The sequence below is a fragment of the Nyctibius grandis genome, chromosome Z (genome assembly GCF_013368605.1).
Source record: "Nyctibius grandis isolate bNycGra1 chromosome Z, bNycGra1.pri, whole genome shotgun sequence".
Classification (NCBI taxonomy): domain Eukaryota; kingdom Metazoa; phylum Chordata; class Aves; order Nyctibiiformes; family Nyctibiidae; genus Nyctibius; species Nyctibius grandis.
In genome coordinates this window covers 28,995,251-29,011,062 of record NC_090695.1, presented here as the reverse complement: position 1 = coordinate 29,011,062, position 15,812 = coordinate 28,995,251, and the positions used below count along the sequence as shown (strand labels likewise).

The 15,812-nt window shown below is 40.3% G+C and overlaps 1 protein-coding gene across 6 annotated transcripts in view; it reads left to right on the top strand.

The window, feature by feature from the left end:
* Nucleotides 1–4,996: 4,996 nt before the first annotated feature.
* The window catches only part of JAK2 (Janus kinase 2), a 96,914-nt gene continuing 86,098 nt past the window's right edge, over nucleotides 4,997–15,812 (top strand). For 4 of the 6 annotated variants that reach the window (XR_011050042.1, XM_068422516.1, XM_068422518.1 and 1 more), the window contains exons 1-2: nucleotides 5,172–5,258; nucleotides 5,800–5,913. The gene's annotated coding sequence lies outside the window, so the exon portion shown is untranslated. Of the gene's footprint in view, nucleotides 5,057–5,171; nucleotides 5,259–5,799; nucleotides 5,914–15,812 lie in introns of those variants that run through there. The other 2 variants (XM_068422514.1, XM_068422515.1) reach the window with 2 other exon arrangements.

Here is a 15,812-nt window from a genome sequence, read left to right as displayed (position 1 = left end):
TTTTCTTACTGCCTGTCTTCCTCACTGGATGGTGCCAGTATACATATCTGTTTACCCCAACACTAAGCAAAAAGCTCTGAAAGTCACTGAGTGACAGGAAATTTGTGGTTCCCTGTAATGCCATTTACACCAAGCCATTTCTCAGTGGACTGTATTTCAAAATTTATTTTCAAGACGTTCTACAGTTAAGACAATTGCTTGCACTTACTTGCCTGTCTGCTTTTTCCAGCTACATAACCCTTGGCTGCATGCTAGGTTTGGTCCTCTAACAGGAGAAAGGCGCATGTTCCTTAAAAGGAAATCCCATGCTGCTGCTCAGTTGTGACTCAACAAACTTGGCAAGAAATTAATTTACTCCATCTCCAGATCAGATCGACACAACCTGTACCGAGCCACATGGATGAGAGGGTTCAAAGGCTTGGAACATTCAATAGAGCTATGGACAGCGTGGAGATCAGTGCAGGCGTTGCTGTTCACATGAGACAATCAGCTTCATTAAAGAGTTAATTAAAAAATTACTTATTCTTTCTCTATTTGCAGAAAACCTGTCAGAAACTACTGAAACCAACAAAACCAGAATAACTCAATTTGAAAGATACAGATGAAAATCTTATGCGCTACATGTGGTTCATCTGTGTATATGCTACCAATATAGGTAAGCAATACAGCAATGCCACTATGTCATCTTTTTTTAATCCGAGTTTTATTGCCACTGCACATCTGGGACACAACCCCCCATCATACAAACCAAAAATCTGTCAGGTAGAGCACTGTTCCTGATCACCGTCGGCTATAAAGCAGACTTCTTCACTGTCTTCTCCTTGTACTACTCGGAGGGAATCCCAGAGAGCTGTTGGAAAGCGGCAGCTTACCTAGCCCCTGGAGAATGCTGTGGAAGGGAGACAGGGCAGTTACGTATACAGAGGAGGAGGGAGCATTATCTGATTTTACTCCTCTCTGTTTTATAGAAGTGCTTGTACTGCATTAGTCACTATAGTGTCAGAGTGCTTTCCAGTTGCTCAGCAATTAAACTGATGCCTGTTCTCGCCGGGATTTTTCCTTGTGTGTTGGGGGTTTTTTTAATTTTTCCACTGGGATTGTTGTATGATGCAGCATTTTGTACCGGATCAAGAGCACAGGGGGCTGTTAGATAAGGCAGCATCAAAGAACTGCATCTTCCACCGGGAGCAGTGTTCAGGGTAGAATTCAGTGTCTGGGGAAGTACGTTTTGCATTCTTAGGTATATGCTCCAAAAGCAGTCTTTGCAGAAATGCATTGCGGCGTTTTTTTAGGTGCTTTCTACTGTCTCTCAGAGGAACAGTTATCAAGTTAATGTCTAGAAGAGGACAAAATTATGCTTACCATTGGGACCCTCAAAGCCTAGAGATGGCTTTGTTCCCTATTTTTTTTTTTTCCCAAAGTGGATGAATTAGAAGTGTACCCTTTCAGGAGCTGAATCATATGCAAGCCTGTATTTATAGGTGCTTGTTCCTCTTATCTCCTCCAGGAAGGAGGTATTCACTCATACCACTCAAGGAAATAGGTTTCAGAGAATGACTATAAATAACGAAAAAGTTTATTTCAAGAGTGTTCTTTGTGCCATATATTTAAAGAAAAAGTGTTTCTTAACCGGAGTATGTTTCTAAGGCTGGGCTGACACAAAGAGAAGCAGAACAACTGTCCTGGTTTGGCTCAAACCAGGCCAAATAGTCTTAGAGAACCCAAGGTCACTGCTTACATGTAAAGAGCCGAAGGGGGTTGTACCTGCAGGGAGGAGTGGACGGGGCAGGTGACCCAGGATTGACCAGCAAGGTATTCCATCCCATACATGTCATTCTCACTTTTCTGTTTATCACTAACCCACTGCCTCCTGGAGGTGGGGCCCAGGAGGGAGGGGCCCTCCTGTCTCCCACTGATTGGTACCAGCTTTGCCAAATCTCCAGTTAAAAGCCTGCAGGTGTGATGGCAGTGGAGCTTTTGCATTTTGCCCTCTGCCCGTGCTGGGTGGAGCTACTGCATTTTCCCCTCTGCCCATGCTGGGGGAGCAACTCTGCCTGAGGAGGATTTCCAAGCTCTTGATCTTGGTTTTGTACATATTTGTATATATTTGGTTATTTCTATTATTATTGTTATTATATTCTTTTTCATTATTATAGTTTATTAAAACTGTTTTAACTTTCCAACCCATAAGTCTCTCTCCCTTTTCCCTTTCCCTTGGCGGGGGGGGGAGAGGGTTAACAGAGAGCATCTGCCACCTGGTTAATAGCTGGCCCAGCTTTAAACCGTGACAACAACTGTTACAACATACGTACTTATATTTAAGCATTGAGAATTTTACATTCTCTTCTAAAAGCAGAAGGAAAAGTGAAATATATGCAGACAGTCTGACTTCACAGATTTGACTTAAATAATTTCCTTAGCCTTGTTCTAATTCGTGAAGGTTTTACAAATCATCTCCCCTATGCAAAATAGAGAACGTGCTTTGATTTTAATTTCAGCTGAAAATTATAAATCTAAATCCAACTACGAGAATTTTTGAAGTAAGTACAACAGAACTGTTTCTATCTTTTTTAGCTATTTGAATATGAAAATGAAACAAAATCTATTTCCTGGTCTGTATGCTTATCTCAGAATTTGGAACGCAGAAGTAATTAAGAAAGTAAAACGAAGCCTTTTGCAGAGATGGCAAGTTTTGTAACTTGCTTTGAAAAGCAAACTAGTGCTGAAAGGAAGTTGTTAGAACACGTTGTTGTGTTACAACAACAATGTGAAAAATCACATTTCATGTATAATTAGTGGTATTTTTGTCCATTATTTGGGGGTATGCTAAGTTTAGTGTTTTATATCCCTTTTTAGTTTAGGATTCTGTGGTTATGTCTGTGTTACTATACCCTATATGTAATTGTGTTTGACATGGTGTGAAAATGTGAAATGAAATGTGTAAAAAGGATGAAGATAAATGATACTTCAATCCTTTTAAGTTGCGGCGTGTCACAGGCTGACTTGTACCCAACTGTATTAACATGCAAATGTATGAAGAGTGTGCAAGGTCATTTAGCAATGAAGAAAAAGAAAAAGTACTAAAGTACTAAAAGTACTAAAACTAAAAGTTTTCTAAAAAAGAAAAGTTTTTACTTTTTCATTTAGCAAAAGAAAAAGTAAAGGGGGAGGCTTAAATGGTAATAAGATACAAATCTGAGATGCTGACAGTTTTTGGGGAAAGGACATGTTAAAAATTGAAAAAGCAGCAGGAACACTGCTGAAAGTAATTAACAACCCTGAACGGACTAGTGAAAAAGGGTATTTAATAGGACAATAGTGTTTCTTGCTACACTATGCCAAAATGTGTTTAAACCAATTATAATAGAAGATAAACAAAAGTAAAAATGCCTGGTATCATTAAATAAGCTGTAATGTTTGGAGTCCTAACATAGGATGGACTTTCACAATCTTGTCAACTGATGGCGTGCTTTATCAGTTGAGTTTGGCAAGTTTTGCAGGTCCAACTAAACCTGACCTTGACAAAATGCTGACACTTAATAATACAAGGATTTCCCATCTATTTCAGTAGAATTCTTCGCATTTGCAGAGTTCTTCCCACTCTGGATGAGCAGTGTCTTAGATATGCAGTGAGCACAATGAACATAGTACATTCCTCTACCAGTCTTTTAAGTGGCCTGGATACTGGTGGCATATTATATGGTTATATTTGGGAGGCATCAGAACATTTTTATTTTGCAGTTTGTTTCCTTTCCCTGTTTGCGAGAAGTTTTCAGTGTTACTGCAGTACATGCTTGTGTGAGTTTTCCATGCTGCAGCTTACAAAGAGACATTAAAAATTAAAAGCAGATTATTAGAGGATGTAATACTACAGAAACTTTCAATGAGCTGACAGTTCACAGTGAAAGTTAGGAGCAGGAGTCCATTGGTTTGGATGATGGTCGTCATCATTCAAACTTTTACATGGCTTTTTAGTTATTCCCAGTCCCAACTTCTGTTCTTTGTCTCCTGGATAAAGATTCCACAGTACATATTTGTAGATCGAGCCCTCTGACTCTGGTGTCCTTTCCTTAACTCGCCATCTCTTCAGGTCAGCAGTCAAGCTCTTTCTCTTTTTGCTCCTCTGCAACAACCTAGTTCCAGAGCTTTCAGATGAAGCACGTTTACTTGGCATGGACAAGAAAATAAGGAACAAACTTATCACAAAGAAGTTACAGAAAAGTGTACATTTGGAAGGTTATATTTGTGCAATAAATCCTGGGAGCTAGGACAGAACTAGCACACACACGCACCGCTTAAAAAAAACCCTGCATTTTTCCCTTGGCCCAACTAACACGCACCCTACTGTGAGACCAGACCTCAGCAAAAATGCACGGCTTTTGTCTACCACAGCTAACAAAGCAAGGTCTGTCCCTCAAGCTTGTGCCTCCTGGTCCCACGCCCTTTGCCTCACTTCAGTTGAGGTTTTACCTCATAGCGGCTCCCACTAGTGGGGGCAGACAGACGGGAAGCTTGTGAGAGACAAGAAGCCCTTGTTCGCCACAGGGACCGGGTAGGGAGGCAGAAAGCAACAACGGCCTGCACAGGAGAGGTTCCCCTGCCCGCATTCACACACCCCTGGTGCTCTCTCTAGCCCCTACAAGGGAGGCTGCCGTCTCCGTGGGCCAGCTGCTCTGTGCTCGCCCTGGGGTCGCCGCGGTGCCGACGTGGCTTACAACCGGCCCCTACGACGGTTTTACTGGGGCGAGAGACACTCCGTCGCGGAGGCCTGCGGCGGGGGGTCCGGTCGCAGCAGCACAGCCCCCCTCTCGCCCCGCGCGTCTCCTGGCAGCTGCCTGATGACGTATGCGGCGGGAGCCTGGCGGCTCGCATCCCGCCCAGCGAGAGGGCGGCCGCCCCACCCCACCCTTCCCTCTCCGCTCCCCGGCGCGGAGACAGCGGGCACAGCGCGGGTCGGCTCGCCGCCGCTGCCGCGTCCCCCAGCGCTGTGCATGGGGAGAGCGGGCGCCGAGGGGGAAGCCGCCTGCGCCCGCTGGACTGCCCAGCCGCCGCCGGAGTGAGTGGGGCCAGCGCCGCCCGGCGGCCGTTCCCGCTGGCCGCAGCGGCCGGGGCGGGGGGGTGAGTAGGCGGGAGAGGCGGGTGTCCGGGGCGGTGGTTACACTTCGGCGTCCCCCGCGTCCTGTCCCGCTGACGGGGAGCTCCGCCGGCCGGCCCGAGAGCTGCCTGTGGCGGCTGCCCCTGCCCGGACGCCGCGGCGTGTGAGTGCGGGGGTTGGGGCGAGCAGCTGGGGGTGCGCAGCGGGGCTGGCGCTAGGCAACGCGGCGGCGGGGGGCGGCGGGCAGCGCTCGGGGGGACAGTCGCCCCTCTGTAGGCCGTGCCTGGGGAGGGAGCGGGGCAAAAGGGCTGTCGGTCGGCACGGACGGCCCGTCGTGTGTGGCGGTGTGTGTACGGGTCACTGGTGTGCCCCCGCCGCGTCAGCAGGGCTTCCAGGAGGCTGGCGGGGCGCGGGTCGGAGCTGGCCGGTGGAGGACCTGGAAGCCCGCCGTCCGGCCGCTGGCCGCCGCGCCTCAGCGAGGGTGTGTTTTGCTGGAAAACTTCCTCGAGAATACTTACTTGTGCCGTTAAAAAAAAACAAAACCTCACTGCAGAAGGAGGGTAAACAGTCATAGAATTATCTGTGGTTTTTCTCTATATGTCTGCATTGAATTTTTTTCGGGGGGAGGGGGAAATGTTCCCTCAGATGTGGGTTATGAATTAATGAATTTCGTTTATTTTCACAAGGGAATTTTTTTTTTTTAGAAGAGAATTGTGGATAAAACTTCAGAATTTTTTTTTTGTGCGACTGAAGTCTAATTAGAACCCGATTGGCTCTGTCTTCAAATTTCTCCTTCTTACCTCTGCAGTCTGTGACAGGTGAGAAAATAACACCTTGCTTTGGTTATCCGTAAATTATTTGTTGCCAGAGAGGCATAGACTGTATTCTTTTTGGTTGTTGGGCAGAGGGAAACGTAATTGGGAAGACTGTGATGGCTACTCATAGTTTCAAATGTGATTTTGCACTTGAGATGAGCTACTTAATGGTCAGTGTTTCTGCCATCCTAGCCTCATACAGCTTTCCAGTTTACCATCTTTTTCTCCATTGGTTGTATTGTTAGTCAAATTTAATATATATATGTAGTTTAGGTGAGAAAAATATTGCTAAAGTTTATATTTTATGGAAAATCAATATTGACAGGAGATTGTAGAGGCATTATGTGCACCGTTAAAAAGGGTAGTTTGGATCAGTTGTATGGGTTAACTCCTTCCCCCTCCCCACCACCTCCCGCCCAGTCTTCCTGGTAGTTGATATGGGAGTAATATTGTAGTGATGTTCCTTGGGCATGCCTGTTTATCTTCCCTGCTTAGGGTTTGTGACAGTAGTTTGAGGATTCAGTAGGAACACAGTAGTCATCACTGTCTTCTTCTCGATGAGAATGAGCCCCAGGTGACTTCAGTGGTGTAAATGGAGAGTTCTGTAGTAAACAACTTCGGTATTACAGTGTGAAATGATACTGATTTTAAGCAGTGGTGCGCTTTCCAGAGAAGCCTTACATCTGAGGTATTTGCAGAGTTTTTCATTTTTGTAAGTGCCAACATCAGCAACAGTAGTGTTTGCTTCTGGGAGGGGAAGTTTTAATGAGCAAGAAGTTTACAGAATGCAAGAAATGGTTCGACATTCTTGTTGATCAAATCAGATTGACTGGAACTGCAGAATGGAAAATGAAAGGAGACTGCTGCTGCTTCTCACGTGTAGCTGTTAAGAGTGCTGACTGGTCTAATGAAAAACAAAAGTTGAAATCTGTTGAATAACCATTTCCAAACTACGTGGAGTTAATGTTGTGCATGACCACAGAATACTACTAAAGTGAATGTCACTGCCATCTTGTACTAGCAATAGCTGAAGCTGTAAGAAAAGCAGTTACTTAACAGGGTTGTAATTTTTGCCATTGGTCTTTTTATCTCAGCTCTGGGGCGTTTTTACAGTATGTCCGTATGTAAACAAAAAGCTAAGTGATAATGTTTGCAGTTACAGGAAATAATCTAGCATCTCAGTTGAAAGAACCTTAAGAGGGAAATAAACAAGATTCAGAAATGTAGCAATATTAAATAGATACATGAATTAAACGGTATTAGTTATGGGTAAAACCTGCTGTTTTACTGCTATAAAACATTAGAAAACTTTTATTAAAAAGCACATTAACATAATTAAACGTGCAATAATTTTAAAAAATTGTTTTAATGGTGTTTTGAAAAAACTACTGATGTGGAAGAAGGCAACCCAAACTTTGTGGCTTTTTTATAAAAATAACTGGAGCTTTGAGTTGGAGGTTGGACTAGGTGACCTCCTGAGGTGCCTTTCAACCCAAATTATCCTATCGTAGTGCTACTATCCTATTATAGGCTAGGATTTCTGCAGTAACACCCCCCCTTCTTTTTACCTAGGTTAAAATGTAAATATTAACACTGTTATTAAGCAATACACAGTTATATTTTTTTCTATTTAACTTAACAGAGCTGCTGTTTCAAAGCCTCTGACCCTGCCTGTGCACTGATTTCAGTGGGTTCCATATGAATTCATATGTCCACCCACAGGGTTCTCAACATGAGCCCAGTAAGATGACTAATATGAGTAAGACTAGCAAGATCTGAGTCAACATTTGACCTCATGCTTGCATTTGTATTTCTCTAACTTATTTCAGATGTGATTTCTTTATCAGAAGGTAAATGAGGAACTCTCTTGAATTTTTGGATATGAGATTTTGCAGATTATTCCATAAGGTAGATCTGTCTTTTTGGAGAATTGAAAAAACAAAACTAAGATGTGTATATACAGTGAAGCTTCTTTATAGTAGTTCTGCTGGAAGAACTGTAATCAGTTTTATTTGCCACATACAAATAGGTGCTTTTTGCTGCATGCTGTGTTGATCCACAGAGTACATTGTATCTCTCACTTAAATGGTTTATATGCCTTTCGATACAGTGAGAGCTACAAGGAACAAGTGTAAGGTGTCTTGTTGCTCTCAGTTGCAACCTGTGAGATGCTGGAAGAAAAAAGATGATACTTCACTCCGGTGCTAAGCTCTCTGGGTTATGCAGTGCTGAATGCAGAGAGATCTGATTCACGTGGACAATGATATCGTCCCCTTGTGTTATTGTGGGTATTGAGGTACAGCTGATTTGATCTTTAAAAATAATTCCTAGCTTGCTTTCTGTCCTGTTGACCTGTATTAGAAAGCAATTTTCTGTGGAGGAAAATCTTAAGTACTTCTTGAGTAGACAAGTAGAATGACTTGCCTGGAAAATAATTGTCCATCTAATTTTGCTTATGCAGTCACTGTATCACACAAACATGAATATTTAAATCTGACTTGTAGAAAAAAAAAATCCAATGTGGTGCAGCCCACTATTGATTTAAAATCAATACAAGTGCTGTCCTTTTATGATGTCAGTCTGCATCTGTTTCTGCACCTATGTCTTTGACAGTGACTTAGACAGTAGTATGCTATAGTTCCTTTTGTTGTTAGTAGATTGCTTTTTAGTCATGGTTGAACATTTCCTTGTTTTAGGAAGAGAGGAATGAGCTCTTGATGTTTTTCTTACGTCTGTCCCTTCTTCTGGGCTTTCTTCTCATTTTTTTTTTTCCCCTAGTACCTTTAGTGTTTGTCCATAGCTCAAATAAATCTATGAATTGATTCTGGTTTTCTGTGATGTCACAAAAGACAATGTTACAGGTGAAAGGAGCATGTTTTCAATCCCATTCTTTGTTCATTGGAGCACTTTGTTTCTTGTCTTGTGTGTACCTGTATTAAGCAGAGATTCTGTTGAGCTGCACATCCTGTGCATGGTTATTTGGTTTATCTGCTTACATTTTGCTTAAAATTCAACACCATGTGGGAATAGCTGCAAGTTATTCTTTCAGGAGTTTATTATTTTATATTTGTTGACATCAAATGTTATCTGTGTTCTGTTTTTTCACTTGGCTAGCTCTCAATTTTGATCCTGCTCGAGTCTCAGGTTAACCAGTTATCACCAAAGTTGTTTTTAGGTTGCTGTTCAACACGTACTAGAAAGCTGAAAAATATGTTCAATGCCAGGCCTAGGAAACAGCTGGAGCATTTTCTGGACTTATTAAACTGAGGATTGATTACTTAGGCTGGGACTTTGAAAGTGCTTATATGCTTGCTTAAATATGTATAATGTGGTATTTCTTGCTCTGTGTGCATCCCTGTGTAGAAACTTTTCTGATATTTACCTCAGTTCTTGAACTGTGTGTTGTTCGTGATATAAAATTTTTTATTGACAGTCTAGTGGAGCTATCTTAGCTGATATTCCCTTTATCATTTTGCTTATGTGCTCGAGCAGTTGCACTAGATTTCAGAGTTTAAGGAAGTCTTTTACAAGTGTTTTAAATAAATGAATATATTATATATGTTCAAAGAGAAGTGATTAAAGTTATTTGCATGGATAATTAAGAATGAAAAATGTTTATGTGACTTTATTGGTCTTAATGATTTCTTTTTTGTAGCCTTTAATAAGAATAATTAGCAAATCGGTTGAAATCAGTTCGTGAGACTTTTTTTGCACAAACTAAGTCATCCTGTTTCCCAAAAAGAAGAGTGTGGGGACAAGAACTTTGAGATTTTTTGGGTTTTAGTATTTTAGAGGAATAGTATTAACATTTCTTAGTCTAGCATTGACACTTCACATATATTAAATGGATCTTTAGGAACATGTCTTGTATGCTTTAAATGAATATTTTCTGTGTTTGTTCTCCATTAGTCTTGGTTGACTGCTAGGATTTTGTAGTTACAAGCAAAATGTTAATCATTCTTCAATGTGTTGTGCTACAGCCTGGGTTTCTACCACTTGTGACATATTTTTAAAGTAAGAAAAACTTTGACTTTAAAATGTCTAATCTTGGTACATGAAAATATACAGTAAATTTGCTACCTATGTTTCTCAAACAATTTTTAGAGACCTCAGTTGTTCAAGTGCATTTAGATTGGGAGCCCTGTTAACTTCAACATGAAATTATGGGACTGCTTGCATGGATTCAGTTATAGAGATAGAGCCGCAGGTGGTATCTGAGTTTTGCTGAATATATTAGGTAAAACATGACTACGAGACTAATGCAAGAGCATTTGAGGACAAAGGCTATTGGAAAATAACCATTAATTCCTAATAAAAAAGGGGGTTTTGTGAGTTAAAAAGCTGCTTTGGAAACCTATTAAGATAGTCAAATAACATAGGAGGCTCTGAGGTTAATAAAGAGAAAAGCCTCTTAAAAAAACAGCTTTCAAGTGAGGGTTCATGTTGGAGGACGATGCTCAGAAAAAAATACAAAACTGTTATGTGTGGTATTGCTGGCATATACTGCCTACTGTAGTATGCAGTACACCATCTAAAATCTTCTCTTTTGCAGCATTTCCCAGTTGTGGGGAATTCTGACATGCTTTGATGTTTGGTGCTTGTTCTGCAAAACATAGCAGTACTGTATTATGCTTGTTCATAAGTTAACTGTTATACAGTTGCAAGGGACAGCAGTCTCCAGCTCTCTCTATACTTCTCTTTGAAGCAAAGGAGCAAAAGGTTGCCAAAGTGCAGAGGGGAAATAAGCCACTTACGTGTTTGTTGCATCCCGTCTATATGAAGAAGTACTCCTTGTGCTCGGAAATCAGGAGTTGGAGCCAAATAACAACTGGTCTGTATGAGAGAGCATCCCCTTGGGGACAAGAAGAATCAAAAACATTCTTATTCCAGTCCTGTAGTCTACAAAGGTAAAGAAGGTAAAATGTTATCCTCAGAAAATGGAAGGAGTAAAAGGAGTTGAATTAAGTGAAACCTTTAAAACCCTTTTCTTATAGTTCAAGGAATCAAAATTGGACACAAAGCCAAACTATTTCCATTTTATAGGTTGCATGAAGACTACCAAGAGGACTGGTGAATCTGAAAGCTCGCATGTTTTTCAACTTTATCATCAAACTAGTAAAGACATTTCCTCTCACTATGAAATGTACCTCACATGGAGAGAACTGCTTCTCGTACCAACCGATTTTGGAAATTATAACTGGCATTTCTGATCTTATTCCTGACACTATTTTGCCATACTTTGTAGCATTGGCAGTACAGGTTCTTTCTTTGGATTCTTTTTTGAACCACTAGAAGTTTTATTTTAATATGGAATATATTATAGTCATACAGTAATATGTACATAGAAATGTCTTCAGTTTTTATTGTCTTGTAAAATCAGATTTAAGCCAGTTCTACAAGATTGTACTCTTTAGAGTCTCAGGTTAGTTGTGTGAGATTTGAATGCCCACTTGTTGAGATCAGTGTTAATACGCAGTTTTTAAGCAACAGATTTTTTTTTTAATTATATTGACAAATTGTCTCCTATGCATAGTTTTCAGATTTCTGCACTGAGTAGAACAGTGACACTCGTTTGAGTTTTTTATATTTTGATACCTTGAGGTTTTGCTCTTTGGAGCAGTAGAAAGCAGATACTACCTACTTAGCAACTGATGGCCAAGGGACAGAAGGATTCCTAATGCTGGGAAAAAAAGGATGGGAATCCAAGCAGAGAAAGAGTTTTGGTCTTTGTGTCAGGAAATATAAACCATGAAGTCCCAGAGATCTAAGAGTAAGGTAGACGTTGTAGTTTCATGATGTGTGTTAAGTGTCCTCTTAAACTGTCTCTGGCACATAAGATGTTTTTTTTCTCAGCGTCTCTCAAACACTGGAATTTGCTGCTTACTCAGTTTTGTAAATATAACAGCTCTTTGTAGGGCTGTGCTGCAAACTGTATCCCAACTGTGACTTAAGTTAAAATAAATTTTTTTTTTCTCTTTTGGAACAAGTGGCATGAGGGAAGGGGAACAGCCAGGATAACTTCTTAAACTGGCTTGCAGTGCCAGAGAAAATGTTGTGTAACCACATCCTGGATAACCCCAAAGATGGACTGAGCTACAAAAGAAATTTTGGGTTCCCAGTGGAATCTGAGGACATGGGATTGCACAAGACCCAGATCCTCAGCTGTGGGCAATAAAGCATGTGTCAATCCAACAGCTGGCTCCCAAAGGGTTGAGACTTTGGAACTATTCTAACAACTGTGTAAATAGGTGCATGGTTATCTTTTAATTGCTCTATACCTGAGTCTTCATAAACCTTTGTAACTAGGCTGTCTATCAGGAGTCTTGTGAATAAATACATCTGGTTGCTTTTAACTTAACCTGGCTTCAGTTAAAAGTGATTTCATGGTAGCTGTCTAACATTAGGACATTCTATTCCTATGAGTCTTTTGATCCCTAAAACTGGAGCCTAGCATACTAAAATGGTGTTCTGGGCATTGAAAGGATGATGGAGATGCACTGAATTCAAATGCACTGAGTATTTTAGAAGCATGCTTGCAGAAGTTGGGGAGAAGCATGTTAGACTTAAGTTTGTGATAGTGAGAATGCAGAACTGTTAGTAGGACTTACGGGCCCTGTGCAAGGTGGGTGTAAAAAACGAGCTGGATTCTTCACTTTTTGTTGTTGTGCATTGGCAGACCTAAAAGCAGTGTGATGAAATAGACTCAGGTCAAAGTGGAGAATAAATAAACCAGGAGGTTTATTTGGTTGAAGTTAATGAGATTACTCCAGTATAAGTCAGAACCAAATCAATCTGAAGCTATGTCCACAATATAGTTGCGAGTGTGATTGTAAGCCATGTGGGTGTACCTGAAGTAGCTCATAGTTCAGCAGCTGGAATCCACAGCAGTGTAAATTGCACAGGACACTGAAATTTTAATGTTGCTTTTGCTATCCAAGCTGGTTCAGGTATATTAACAGTGTTTAGAAGGGTATCTTTAGACTGCAGCAGACTTAAGCCATACCATAATTTTCTTGGGCTTTGGTACTTTTCTATGTCTGTTTTCTAAGAGCGCTGTGGCTTGCTCAGACTGATAGCTTATCAATATTTTTGCCTGTGAGTTTAACTGAGTTTTAAACTAACATTAGAATGTTAAAATGTAACATTTGTCAATTTTATGGTGGTTCTGTGAGTTTTGACAATTTTTTTGAAACTCTTGAACCTGAGATAAAATTTTTGGGTAAGTTGATAATACATGATGTCTCTTTTTATTATTTAAGATATTATGCTGTGATTAGAAGACTCTGCAGGGTGGTGAAATAACATTTCCTACACTCAGACTTTTTAGAAGGAAATTTGAAGTTTGTCGTTATCTGATATTACAGTAAGTTAACCACATGCCATAATATGCTAGAAGGCATTGTTTGTCTAGTTTATTACAGAATCACAGAATCACAGAATGTTAGGGATTGGAAGGGACCTTGAAAGATCATCTAGTCCAGTCCCCCTGCCGGAGCAGGATTCCTGCAGTAGCCTTGTGGACTGCTCTCCCAACTTACGTGAAGTATCTCTGAGCAGCTTTATGTGTACATTATTTGAAGATATTTCTGGAAGTACGGAAAAGCTTTACTTTTAAACAGCATGTAGGGCACTTGATGCTTTGTGTTAATGTGTCAAACTGCTTTTCTCCTTCTCCCGTATCTGAAGTCTATCTTGGCTGAGGAACCCAGTATTGTTTAGACTTGCAACAACGTAGCTGAAGTATTTCTGACTGCAGATGCCTTAAGGGAAGTGACCTAGAGTGCCCTCTATCATACTGTTAAAACAATAGGTTAAATATGTGTGGAGCTAGGAAAAGTGGTGGTCTCTTTTCACACTAAGGGGACACGCAGAAGGAAAATAGGAGTATATCATCCATGATCTGGGGTGGACAGGCAGTTAATATAGATGAAAAGGATTTATTTAAATTACTGTTTGTTTTAAAGAAAACCATTTGGAGGTTACTATTACAATTCTGCTAAGGCCTAAATTTAGTCAAATAATATAAATTTTGATTAAATAGAGATACTGTATTCATAGAATCACAGAATAATTTAGTGTGGAGGGGACCTCAGCAGGTTTCTGCTCCAAACTCCGGCCAAAAGCAGGGTCATTAATGGGGTCAGAACAGGTATCAAAGCTGTATCCAGTCAGGTCATAAAAACCTCCAATGATGGACACAGCACATCCACTGTTGAGCTGTCCTCAGGATGACAAACTTTCTCCTCATATCCTCTCTGAATCTCTTGTGTTTCAGCTTACACCTGTTGTTTCTGGTCCTGTAAAGAGCCTGGCTCTGTCTTCTGAATAACCGCCGTGTTGGTGGTGGGGACTGCTGTTAGGTTGCCACAAAGTCAAGTCTTACCCAGGTGGAACAGGCCCCATTCCCCAGTCTGTCCTCACAGGGTCTGTGCTACAGTCCTCAGCTATGTTGATAGCCTCTGCTGTGAACTTGTTCCTGTTTGTCAGTGTTTTTTGTGTATTGGGGAGTGGGACAGGGCCTGCACACAGAATTTTAAATTCAAATAAGATCTGAACATTGACAAAGTTCTAAAGAAAAGCCAGGACAGTAGGCGGTCAGAGACTTTTCAACAGTCAAATTGGGAACATTGTCCTCTCCCAGCTTATGTATAAAAATAACCATAAGATGAGATACATTGGTTTTAAACCCTTGAAGGACATTGTGACCAGAAACAATCTGTTCAGTTCATATAATTATAGTGCTTCCCTTCTTTAATGAGCTGCTCAGTTTGAAATGTAAAATATGTTTTGATGAATTGATTTGATTATGTAGCATTCCTTTAGAAGTGTTGTATTTAATAATGTCAGCTGTAGACCTTTCTTTAGTTTTGTATACGTTTTTGTTACATTTCAATTTTCTAAATGCAGCATGCCAGAAACAAGTTAAAAATTACTGTCTTGAAAACCATATCCAACATACTTGTTAGTAGAATGTACTTAATTAAAACTCAAAGTCTAGAGAGAACGCATTAAGTTCTATTGCTTCTTACATAAAAATGCAATATAATGTGTCTTGTTTAGTTAAACAAACATTAGTACAAAGAACTATGTGACTGCTTCAGTGACTGAATGTGCGGAACAACAGCTTAAAAAATAAACATGCAAAAAAAGTGATTTATATTAAATATTGTCTTCAATTTTAGTCATATCTTAAAGAAGCTATTTTAGATCAATTTGAATAAATCAATCTGTCTTGCCCTCAGATTGCTGAGTACTTAATTATACACAGTTTATATGCATGTGATGCATATATTTGTTTAGTTTTGTGTGGTTGGTTGTGGTGGTTTGGTTTGTTTTTGTTTTTTTTTTTTGAATTCGCTTTGGTTCTCTAAGATTCATGGACTGTTAAACCAAATGGAACTTTTGGAGTATTGTGGCCTTTTGTGAAGTCATTAAACTTCAACCAGTTGAGACCAATGCATTCTGTTTTGCTGGGATGTCTTCTAGAACTAGTTACACAGGGTATGCTGGTGGGATTTGGTTCTTTTATCAAGCTGGATTCTTGAGTATGAGTTCAAAAGTCAAGTTAGTTTTAGTATTTGCCTTTCTTAACAGTTGCTCTGTAACCTCTTTGCTTACTACTAATAAAGTTAATTGTGGAATGTAAGTTTCTTCCCTTGAGGAACATAAATGTATGATGAATTAGTATGCCATTTTTTGCATCATTTGATGATATATTTGATATAATGATAAATTTGCTTAATAAGAGCTTGTACTGTTGATATTATCTATTCCTAAAATTGTTTTATTTCTTGCTGAGATTTACTCTTGTACTTGAGAAGCTGATTATGTATGTAATGTTAGAACACTTGCCTTCTGTTTCCATTTCTTTTTGTTTTGTATTGCTTTTTAGGTTTCATGTT